This window comes from Moschus berezovskii, chromosome 15 (assembly GCF_049115385.1).
Source record: "Moschus berezovskii isolate FMDL1 chromosome 15, NW_MosBer_1.0, whole genome shotgun sequence".
NCBI classification, from domain to species: Eukaryota; Metazoa; Chordata; class Mammalia; order Artiodactyla; family Moschidae; genus Moschus; species Moschus berezovskii.
This window is the reverse complement of record NC_142474.1, coordinates 76,715,901-76,728,664: the sequence shown is the minus strand read 5'-3', so window position 1 is coordinate 76,728,664 and position 12,764 is coordinate 76,715,901. Positions and strand designations below refer to the sequence as shown.

General features: G+C 40.1%; 1 protein-coding gene and 1 non-coding gene across 11 annotated transcripts in view; both read right to left on the bottom strand.

Annotated features, from left to right (window-relative positions):
- PLCB4 (phospholipase C beta 4) overlaps positions 1-12,764 on the bottom strand; it is a 489,193-nt gene that overhangs the window by 212,839 nt on the left and 263,590 nt on the right. The window lies entirely within an intron of this gene.
- TRNAC-ACA (transfer RNA cysteine (anticodon ACA)) lies at positions 598-669 on the bottom strand. Its single transcript has one exon. It is a non-coding gene; the product is annotated as a tRNA-Cys (tRNA).

Below are 12,764 nucleotides of genomic sequence, written 5' to 3'. Positions count from 1 at the left end.
GAATGACTCATAGTTTCATTCAGTTAGACAAGGCTGTGGTCCATATGATCAGATGGGTTAGTTTTCTGTGATTGTGGCTTTCAGTCTGTCTGCCCTCTCATGGAGGAGGATAAGAGGCTTATGGAGGCTTCCTGATGAAGCTTACATAAGTCAAATATATTTAAATAATTTAAATATGTTACTTAATGCATTTAGCCTCATACCCATATATATCTTTATTTCATTCTCTCTTTGTACCCAACTACTCCACACATATAGCAATATAACCATGATCAGGCCACAGAGAAAAATCTCAGTATTTTTCAGGAATCAGAAATTACAGATTGCAAAGACACATTTCAGAGCCTTGCCTCTAGCCTCCTTGCTGTTTAACCTGGAATTAAAGCTCTAGCTCTTTCTAGAAAAAAAAAGAAAGAAAGAAATTACAGTGGCCATGCTTACTGACCACAATTCACTATAGCTTAATGACAGGTGAAGTCACTCAGTCGTGTCTGACTCTTTGTGACCCCATGGACTGTAGCCTACCAGGCTCCTCCATCCATGGGATTTCCAAACAAGAATACTAGAGTGGGTTGCCATTTCCTTCTCCAGGAGATCTTCCCAACCCAGGGATTGAACCTGGGTCTCCTGCATTGTAGGCAGACACTTTACCATCTGAGCCACCAGGGAAGTCGATGACAGAGAGTGTGTAAAATCTACACACACAGGAATTAAACACAAACTTATGAATAATACTTGAGCATGCTGTCAAAGCAGAAATTATAAACTTCTTAGAAACGAAAGATGGGAATTGTTGTTCAGTCACCAAGTCATGTCCAACTCTTCATGTTCCTTGCCCTCCTTCCTACCCCACCCCTTTCTCTGTCACTTGCCAGATGTGATCTAATATATGCACATTCGGAAGATAAGTGACTCTTACCGATCATTTATTATTTTCAAGCTATGTATCACATACCTAGGTTTTGATGCGAGTGACAAAGAGAGGGACGAGGGTAGGAAGGAGGATGAAAAAGAACCTTAAACTCAACGATGTCCACGATGGAAGGCGGAGTATAAATACAAAGAGAAGGTGCGCGCAGTGAGAGATGCCGTGTGTAACTTTAACCAAAATATTTAAAAATGTAAAGTGGATGTTTCTCAAAGTTAAAATAAATTTGGCTCAACAAATGAGCAGAACACTTAAACACACCAGTGATCTTGGAAGAAACTGAAAAAAAAAATAGCAAAAGATTAAGCCCAGATGGCTTTACAGGTAAGTTCTACCAAATATTCAAGGAAAAGGTAAATCCTGTGTACCTCTGTTTTTCCAGGATAGTTAAAAATAAAAAAGTAGAAGTGCTACCTGACTCATTTCCCAGGTCGCTTATCAGACCCTGACAAGGATATCACAAACATTAATAAGAAACCAACCAACCCTAAAGCTCAGTCTCACAGAGAAAAACCTCTAGCAAAATATGAGCCAGTCTATTCCAGAAAGTTATTGAAAGAACAATTCAGGATCTTTCCACAATGAAAACATATCAATGTGACGTGTTAAAAAGTCTCATACAGGCACACGTAACAAGATGATGTCAAGTTGAACGTGAGAAGTCTCTAATATATACCATTAAATGCAAACCATATTTTTGTAGGAAGCCATGTAATGATATGGAATAGGACCACTGTGACACTTTTACCTAAATACACAGCTACAGTGATCAGTGTAGTACCATTTATGTAAAAACATGCACACACACAAGACAAAATCATATGCTTATTTGGGTATATATATGTTATATGTTTGTGTGTATAGATAAATTATTAATAAGTTTGGAAAGAACCTTCCAAATTTATGACTCTGCTTACTTCTGGGGATGGAACAAAGCTTGGGGCTGAAAAATCAAGGCATCTTTCATGTTATCTCTATGTTGGAATTTTAATTATTATAAGAATATGTTCCTTTTGCAAATAAAAAAGAATTCAAATTCCAAAAGGACAAAAAAAAAGGTGAAATCATACAGAGAGGTAGATACATGATTCTTTAGCCCCGAATAACTGAAAGCAGATGAAGAGTCCACGAGGTCACATGTCAAGGCAGCTTCTTCACAACAGCAAGCGTTGCTGTTTGAAGGAGCTACTCCATGACGTATTACTGACACGGCGGAAGACTGATGGAAGCATGGAGGGCGCGCTAACCAGCCCAGACGAAGCGAGAAGCTTCCGATGGAAAGCCAAGGCAGACAAGCCACATCACATCTGGTGGGAGAAGACCGTCCATCCGTGAGCGGGTGGGTCCACGTGTCTCTCCCACAGTGTCTGTGACTGGGTCTCTTTTCTCCTCTTTCACGTCTCCGTTCCCCCCCATTGCCTCTCTCTGTGTCTTTCCACGCCCATTTTTCAGAGTCCACACACACAGCCCCTTCATCCGAGGCAGCGTGGACGCAAGCAAGCTTCTAGTGTAATGGTGTGCGTCCCGGCCTTTCACATCCTGAAACAGATCTGCAGAGAGAAACAGACCTGTGGACCCCCTCGGGCTGTCGTGGGTGTGTTGTTCCGTGACCTATAATAAGATGAGTTAACTACAGGGATCTAAGTATCAGCATTAAAGACGGATGAAAATACAACATGGTCGCCTCCCTGGTGGGCAAAACGCCTCTCCTCTGCAAATCTTCAGGTGTTCTATGATCTCTCCACTCCTGCCACCCATCCCTTTCAATATTTCCTTTGTTTTTATTTTAAAGGGAATAGCAACAAGAAGCTTTTGATATGAAACGCTCCTACTGAAAATGAAAGTGAAAAGATAGCTTATATCAACTTACATCATCTTTCACTGGTTTAACTCTGGTTCTCCCAGGATCTTTTCAGTAAAAGGACATACAGCAGACATTCTCAGTGCAGATGTTTCTCCAATTTTACTACTATCCTTACTACTTAAATATTCATGTCTACCTGGGATACTAATTTCATTATAAAGGTCTCACTGTGTGAAGGGCATTGGTGGGGCTAATGCTAAGAGGAGGGTAATTTTGACCTTGATATTGAAAGAGGTTAGCAGTGGAGGTAGGAGCTATTTCACTGCTTACCTTTTCAGAGCACTGCAAATTCTAAACAAAGAAAGAGGCATTTTTGAAAAACGACACTGGAATATCCTTACTTTTCCCAATTTTAAATGAGACTGGGGAGAGGGGGGCTGCTCCTTGCACTGTCTGAAATACTTCCTTGGCCATAACTATGACCTACAGACCAGAACACACTGACCCAACCAGTTGCGTTTAATAGCAGTTTGATGCAGATAACTGATTTTTAAATGGGAATAAATGAAGATATGCAGCACAGTCCAACTGACTCCACAAAAGTTAAAAGGACAAATAGCTACTTCTTTTAAAAGGCAGGGAGAGAACTGACCACTCTCTAACTATGTCCTTTGTGCGATGATCTCAAAACTCCACCCATAGCTAAAGGATATAAAACAAAACCCAAAATCCCTTTACTGCCACCCCAAAGGATCCTCTCCTCCAGTTCTCTGGCTTGCCTTGTAAGGCCTCACTGAGAAGACACGTCAAGGTTCATTGTCTCATGGAAGAACACCACCTCACCCCCACAGAGCCCACAGGAAATGGTCCTTCATAAGGAACTCGGGAAGTGAGGGAGATTTACACAAAGGATGGGATATGTAACTCGGTACCTTTTCCAGAGTAAACACCTTGAGCGGCTACTGGAAGGAGGCCAGCAGGCCTTTAAATAGTCTCATTGTTTCTCAGATCTTACGCAACTGGGGAGGATTAGCTGTCACACTGGCTGTAGAGGAAAAACCTCCCTGGACTGCAAGGAGGGGACTAGCGAGAAGGGGAGTCCCCAGAAGACCTTGTTTCCAAGCAAGTGGTTCAAAACTCCATCTAAAGAAGATGATGAGAGAATGAAAGCGTCAGTGGGGAGGCCCAGCAGGGGTTCAGGCAGGCTGTGGGGACCCTGATACTCGGTAGGATGTGCCTGCCCTTCACCCAAGAAATGACCTCCTACCCCCTCATCCATTCAGCTGGGCTGAACCAGGGGAGGAGAGCTACCCCACATCTCAGATCTGCCGTCTGATCTCTGGCTCGACCTAGAGGGTGGTCTTCACAAGGTACCAGACCACCTATCCCAGGTGTACCGGCTGGATTATGGAGTCACCGCTGCTCCTTTATGGCAGTTGGGTCAAAACTTGAGCAAATCATTTTTTTGTTTCTGGACCTATGTCTCAGCAGACAGGGGATGTCCATGAAATCAGGTATATTTAAGGAAGACCCTGGGTATGTCAGGCTGAATTGTGGCCCCCAAATGACTCCTATATCCCAGTCTCTGAAACCTATAAATGTTCTTATATTGCAAAGGAGGGCTTTCCAGATGTAATTAAGTTAAGGATCTTAAGGGTAGAGAGGTTCCCGTGGATCGTCCATCTTCCCAGTAGGCCTGAAATGCTGTCATAAGTCCTGACAAAAGTGAAGCAGAGGGAGGTTTGATGGGGACAGAGGGGAGGCCCTGCCACCACGAAGCCGGATACTGAGTGATGTAGCCACAAGCCAAGGAGTTACATCAGTCCCCAGGAGCTAGACAAGGAAGAGATGGAGTTTCCCCTTCAGCTTGCAGGGGGTGTGTCCTGCAGCACCTTGAGTTTAGACTTCTGGCCTCTAGAACTATGAAAGAATAAATTTCTATTGCTTTCAGCCACCAGTTTGTGATAATTTTTTTAACAGAAGCCCAAGGAAACAAGTACAGTGGGCCCACTGAAGCTGGGCATATTTCCTAAAAGGCTTACTTAGCAAGTTGCCAAATCAGTCTGGGAAGGAGAAGGCACTGCTCTGCCCTGAAGGGACGAGCATTCAACATACATTTGTTCAAGTGAATCAAGGAAAGTAGCATAGAACGTCATCTAGAAATGATTTCAGATAACTTGTTTTACTATTCCAATGACCCTTTGAAAAAAAAAGTACTGCCACAGGATATCTTTCCCCATGATCCAAATGCCCTTTAACAACTTTGCACCTCAACAATCAATACAAACTTTAAGTAAACCTCTCAGCTTAACCCAAGTCAACCAAGACATTTTCCATTTTTGTGCTTCTATTTTTGAACAAATGAACTCATTTGTAAAAGCATCTGCTTGCACTTGATAACATATAGCTTTCAAGTAAACAAAAATGCACCATGGCTCAGTTACGGATTTTCTTAAGTGAAACTTTTATCTTTTACCTTCTACCTCCAATAAAAAAGTTCCATAAAGAATTAATCCCTTCCCAATCCAACCATATGAAGTGAAGTGAAGTGAAGTCGCTCAGTCGTGTCCGACTCTGCGGCCCCATGGACTGTAGCCTACCAGGCTCCTCTGTCCATGGGATTTTCCAGGCAAGAGTACTGGAGTGGGTTGCCATTTCCTTCTCCAAGGGATCTTCCCAACCCAGGGATTGAACCTGGGTCTCCCGCATTGTAGGCAGACGCTTTACTGTCTGAGCCACCAGGAAAGTCCTATCCAACCATATAAATCCCATCAAACCAAATGCGCTATGGCCTTAAATGAACCCATGTTGACAACAATCAAGGCTGTTTTCCAGAACTCAAAAGGTCTCTTAGTTGAACCTGTTAAGCATATTTCAATGCCCTGTTCTTCAATCTTTAAATAAGGTAATCCTTTTATTTCTAAAAACAGATGGGCAGCTACAGCAAATGATTCAGAGCCTTTAATAAATGGCTTTACTTCAAGTAAGAATTTAATTTGACACTGATATATTGCATCATTAATGACAATTTCCCTGTTTGCTAAAAATATCTCTGTTTTCATCAAGAGATTAAATAACTTTTTCAAAAGACATATAAAGGATGTAGGACTAAGAAAATGATAATAGCAAAGCTGTTGAGGGTTGGAGGTAAGAGAATTCTTGTATAGTTTGATGAAAAACAACTTTTCATACATTTCTATAGGCTTGAAAATGTATACAAAATCTATGTACAAAAATACACTCTCCCTGTTCTGCTGTTTATGGGAGAAAAAATTATCTTTATATGAGCAACAATAAGCAATTGGTTAAATATACAGTAGTATTAAGTATTCTATGTCCATTAAAAATAATGCTTTCAATGAATTGTTCTTTGCTGAACAAGAGTATATTTAGAAGAGTTTCCAAAAATATTCACAACTCTTGTCAAGCAAATACAAATGTTCTCAACATATCATTAAGCAAGCAAAAGAGCTGCTTACAAAATAGTTTGTAAGTATGATCCAAATTTTTATGTCTTATATTTTAATACATATTCCTCACACAAACAAAAAGACACACAGTTTAATAGTAGAAAAAGTCAAGCAAAATATACACCAAAATAAAAACAGTAGTTACATATTGCAGTGACTGAATTTTAGGTGATTTTTATATTCAATACATTCTGTATTTTAAAATATTTAGAGTGACTATGATTTTTATATTCAAGAATAATGTTCTTAAAAGTAAAGAGATGACATTAAAAAAATCTTATTTTTCTCACATAAGTCAGTTTTTAAATAATGTCCATATTTTCCACCAGAATTTCTGGCAAGAATAAATAGCAGGAAGAGACTAATAAATGAAGCTGTAAAACATTCTCCTTTTCCTTTCAAGATTTAGGATCTTAACTGCACATCAGGAGCCTCACACATACCAGTTGTACCTGATTCTGAGGAAAGAGTTACTTAATAACAATGACTGAAGCTTAGGTATTGACTCTGGAACTTCTATGACACTTATATTTGGAAATAAAGCAGATTATGGTGATAATGAGTTTAGTCTTTAAGGAATTCTAAACTACAAGAAACCTAAGGCCTTTACATCTATTAAATTCATCATAAAGATATAAAAACATAGAAGTAATTCCCAGGTATTTGTAAAGGAGACAAATTGAATAGGAATAAGATAAAAACAGCAAATATCTGCTTTGGTCTCTATCTCCCCTGCCTCAACAATAATCATACTTACAAGACAAATGTTACTTTCTGAAATTTAATGATCAAAAAACAAATGAAAAAATGTTAAAATGAATTGTCTTTCTCAATTTAATTAGGTGATATTGATATTTATAATTATAGCATAGGGTTCATTAAATCAGAATGTTACAAAACATGTCTAAAAGATGCTTGTTTAGCTGGGATATTTAGGATTGACTTCCTTTGAAGATAATGAATAGTTGTTAATATCTAAATCCTTCTGTAATGACCAGGTTTTAAGGCAATAGGAACACAATGAAGTATATAGTTTCCCAAGAAAAGAACTGATTTGTTTTAAAAGATTGGCTGTTGGTTGTTTGCCTGCAGCAATTCCCTTGGAAATGTCTGTTGGGTTCATACGCCAGCCCTCCAAGATCCTCTTGAACATGTAAAGTAGCTAAAATTATGTTAATAATTTTTATAATTGTTTATAACTGAGGTTCTCTGCCCTCAGAGTGTCTGCTAGTCACCTCTTCTCTTGTGGTTAAGTTTCTCTGAAAGACTCAGCCACAGGCCCGAGTTTAGGAGCCAATACTGGTGAAGGAAAACTCCATGGCAGAGGTTCAGAGCAACAAGTGTGAGCCTTTGGAGGTGTCAGTTCCTCAACGTTTAGTAAGTCCTTGGCTTAACGATATTCTGTATGATCTTTCAGAAATATACCATGATTTTTGTGTCAGTGAATTATAGACATGTCTGCTAAAAAGATTTTGTTTGACAGGATGCAAGATAAATCAAGCTTTGTTTCCAGGCAAGAGGGAGATAAAATTTAACTGTTTTTTTCTCTGACTTCATGGAATAACACAACTGTCTTAGTAAGACTTTTTTGGTAAACATATAAAAATTCTCCAAAATAAAGGCATCTTATTTCTTTTATGCTTCTGATATAAAGTACCTCTGTTTTTATTGACTAAGGTAATACAGCAAACAGCAGAAAGTATTTTATTACTACTGAGTATTTAAGATAAACAGAGTTAACCTCAAGAGCCCTGAGAAATACAACAGTCAGTTTTGAGAAATGACAACTCATCAAACCTGGGACATATGAAAATAAGTGACTGGATTCTCCACGTCCCCACCAACCCTCTTTCAAGAGGAAAAGAATTTGTCCCTGTTTTCAAGACCAGAACTAATAGAATGTATGGTAGATATGAACAGTTCACCATGAATAGACACCCACCTCTCCCCCCAACCCCGCAAGTAGCAGGCATGAGCCATGAGCCACAATAACGCTGGGGAGTGTTCAGCCTTTCTCACTTTCACAACAAGGGTTCTGACGAGGTCTGAGGAAACAGGAAACAAAATGACAACATGACAGATTAGGTACAGTTTTAGATGGGAGTCACAGTTCGATTACAGAAATAATTCTCTCTCTTGAATCTTGTTTCACAGTGTTCTTAACTGACCAGCTAAGACAAAAGTCTGGGGCTTTGTCCTTTGAGAACCCAGGTGTACAGAGTGGGAACTAAGATCATGGAGGGCTTGGGTTGACCTCTCCTTCAGCCTTAGTTTCTTCCTAACTGGAACACCCTTTGAGCTATTAATGGTAAGATTTGGATAGTCAAGGCGGGGACTCAGTTCCCCTGGGGACTCCAGCCAGGAGCATAAGGCAAAGATCAAAGGTGTTGCCCTAAGAGCGTGCCTTTGATCAGTGGTTCTCTAAACATGGTAGCAGACATCATCTGGAATTTATTAGAAATGCAGAAATCTCAGGCCCCACCTAGATCTTTTGAATCAGAAAATCAGTTAGGAGGGCCAGGTGCAGAAATCCATGTGACCAGTATATCCAAGTGACCAGGTGGTTCTGATATTAGCTAAAGTCTGAGAACAACTGCCTTGGGTCAAGTCTTCATCAAGAGAAAAAGGGCAAAAAAAGAAGGGGGAGAAGTTCTCTTCCTTTTACCTATGGCCCAGGGCAGCTTACCAGGGAAAGAGACCAGCTAGGCATTTGGGACTTAAGCTCAAGTAAGTAATACAGACAGTTCCTTTGTCTAGAAGGCACACTTCTCTCAAGAAGGCCATGGAAAATCCAGGATATGGAGTTTCTGGGTCCTGGCATGTGCTTTCCAACCAAGAGTAGAAGTAGAAAATAAAGACCTAAAATAGACAGGTAATTGCTCAACCATTTTTTCCAAGCCTCATCCTTCAGGGTTAAGTCTGAATAAGCCAGTTAGGGTGAGAGGTATCTTGAAGAAAGCAAATAAAGGATGACGCTACTGAACAGTCAACACAGCATCTGTTTAATCTACAATGTAGACACTGCAGTAATTAACACTTAAGTTTAAGCACTTCCTTCTTTGGGCCCACACCTTTATGGTCCCTGACAACAATAAACTGACAATACTAATCTTTCTCCTAAGAACTCAGAAAGAAAAAACTGGATAAAGATTAAGCCAGAAAACTCAGCCTTTAAAAAACCAATTTTTTTTTAAAGCCACAAATAATAAAAAAGCTGAGGAGAAAGATCATGTTTAAACATGAGAGTCTAGAAGAAATGCCTTTGGCTACATGAAAAAAGCAGACAGTGTCTCAAAAGATGCTCCAGAAGCGTCATTTCCCCGCTTCCATTCTTCTCTCTGGTTTCATCAGACTTGATTCACTGCCCCAGATACACTGAGCCTTGTGCATGTTTTCCCTCCTGTCTCATTCTTGAGTCTCTCTCCTAACTTTGGTTAGTTCTGGTTATTCTTTAGGTATCAGGAAAAGAAACTGGGTTAACGCCATTTCTGTGCTTTCACTGACGCCCTCTGCACGGTTCTCTTCGCAGACACACTGTGCTACACCGGACAGAGCTGCTGTCTGCCTGCATCTTCACCATAGGAGGAAACCTGGGAAGGCCAGCCTGGTTTGCTGTTCTCTATAGTGTCCGGCACACAGGGGGCACTCAGTGAACACTGCATGGATACAAGAATGAATATTTTATTCTGGGGAGGAAGCTGAAAAACAACCAAGGCAGAGGACAACAAACTCTCTTCCTGTTACTCAGATGCACACTTTGGTACCATTTTGGTGTATACCTGCTCTCCCCTCCAGGATCTTGAAATGCTGTTTTCACTCTCTTGTTCCCTTCTCATATCCTGCTCACCCCTGGTCCCCAGCCTGAGAACAAGCTTCCGTATTCACCTGGTTCTACAGCCTGGTGGGGCCCAGCATGACTTCTGGGTTGTACATCCCAATGCCCTGTCTGCTGGGCCCCATCCTTAGCTCAGCCCTCTGACCTCTGATTCCCCTTGAGGCCTCTTCAGACTGGCCTCTGGGTCATCCATCGTTGGACCACTTCCTGGACAGGAACTCATGGTGTGTGGGTGTGTGGTTTTCTTATCCACAGAGGTGCCCTCTTTAGAGGAGGTCCCCCCCTGTTTATAAGGTCTTCTCTCTGAAGCCCAGTCCTCAATACTTTGCCCTTCATTTGCCCTTGGACTGGTTCTGCCACAATTATTAGGCAAAACATTACCAACACGAATCACATGTGTCAAGGGAGAAGCAAGCTCTCTTTAGAGGCCTGGTTTTGCCTTAATTATCTGCATATTTCAAAGGAAAGATTTTTATTTTATCTTCACTTGAATAATCTATTGAATGTTGTTGCCTCAGGCATGTGTATGGAATAAGTCTACAGACAGCAAGACAGGACTTCACAAAAAACAGGGAAATTTTTGGACTAGGAGCAGGCACATATTCAAGAGCCTGAAGAATCCTTTATTTTAAAAATGATTTTCTTATTAAAATAAACATACACAGACAATGGGCTCAAATTTAATCAAAATTCCTGATAGTTAAACATTCTCCAAGTCATTTTATTAATAGGTCTTTGCTATTATTAGACAAGAGTCATAAGATGAGGATAAAGTATAAGGCCATGTATACTGGAACTGAGGCCAGACCATAAAAGGAGAAAATCGAATATTCCCCCTAGGTTGTGAGCTAAAAGTTACCCAAAATTAACCAACTTTTATATGTTCATACACATAGAGGTACCACACAACCTGAAAAACTCCTGTGGTCGAAGAGCTATAACTTAAAGAAACTTCAAATCTCAAATTCAGTTATCTCCTTACTTACATGTTCAAAACTGTTCCACCTCCATTCTTCAAAAACTTAAACTAAGGCTAGAGATGAAACTAACAAAATAGAGATAGTGAGAAAAAATTCATGAAATTTAAGGAGATTGACTTTATTTTTTTCTATTCCTGCAAATTCTTTCCAAAATCCTCAAACCTTGCCTCTTGGTTTTTTTGTGGGTTTTTTGGTACAGTCTGAAAGCAGTCTGAAAAGCAACAGTACTGCTAAAAAAGCACAGTTTGAAAGCAAAAAAAAAAGCAAAATCATTAATAACTTCAGTTCATTTTACAGAAAGAGTTAAAGGTTTTTGTTTTGCTTTTTCCCAAGTGCAGAATCATATAATTAAACGTTATTTCCAACGAGGCAGAAACTTACTGTGTGCATCAGTTTATGTGAGAATGCACATAAAAATTAGGCATACATATCAGAATATGTGTTGTCTTTGACTTTGTTCAACAGACCAGCAGAACACTGAATGTTTCATTTTTATCACCACCATTCACCTAAGAACTACCAGCACCAATGTTCACACAATTTGAAACAGGTCTTCTAAGGTGACATTAAAAAAGTGAATTTGAATGATCCAAAATTATGGCTGTATAAATAATTTGGCCATAGCCTAAAAAAGGGTCTGACTTTAATTATATATTACATTGTTTCCATAATGAATATTAAAATTAATATGACCTCTTCAGCTGACTGGAATGGAAACAGCAGGGTGATCAGAGACGGGTGACCTGGATTCCTTCCCAGCTCTGTCCAACTACTTGTGTGACCTTGAGGAAGCCCCTTCACTTCTTGGGGCCTTAATCTCTTTGTAGAAACTAGAGACCGAAACAATCATTTTATGATTCCTTCTAGCCTCAGTGAGTAAGATTAAACATTATTTGGGCTCCATATGAATACAGATGTTACTTAAGAACCATACATGTCCTTCCTGAAATATTATTTTATTTCTTAAAATGAGAGCCACATTCAGATGGCTCCAAGTAAGTTGAAAAACAATGCATTACTATTGTGCATTGAGGAGCAACTGACAGGGTAATGACATGGTGACATTTCTAGAACAGCTCTTCAGTATCAAAGCAGACTTTTAAGATGCCAAATGCTTGCGCAATTCTGGTAAGGTCAACAGCCTTCAAATAATTGTTCCTTTCATACCATGTGGGCTTTTGTGGGATTAAAGTGTGTCCGATTCCATTGCTTATATAGGAACTTGAAAAACATCCCTCAGTTTAACAAGGCCCAGAGGCAATGGGAAGGATATCAGAGGTCAGAGAAGTTGGATGTGAAGCGATTCCCAAGAGTTCATGTTGTATTTTATTTTAGTAAATGTCGCTAACTTCTAATTCAAGCCATATTGGCAGGCTGGGAAAAGAGAGACAAAACAGAGCTTTTGTAACTAAATTCCCGGCCTCTTGGTCAGACAAGCCCTTGGTTCCCCCAGTTGTCAGCACTAACGAGCAAAGTTACTGAAAACTGCTTGATCCCTGTGTCTGCAATCAATTATTTTGTTTCTTAAGGGGTAAAGTTTGACCCAGCATTTTCTGAAATGCTACACAAAACTGCAGGCAAGTTTTAAAGACAGAAGTCAGTGACCTGACTTGAAAACGAGGAGGATGACACCCTCATTAGGCTAGAGAGGCTGGACTTCTTGCCATCACAAGAGACCAAGGCGGCTGCTCTCAGCACTCAGCTCTGATGGAAGAGCTGGGGGCTCACCCCACCAACCTGCCAAGCT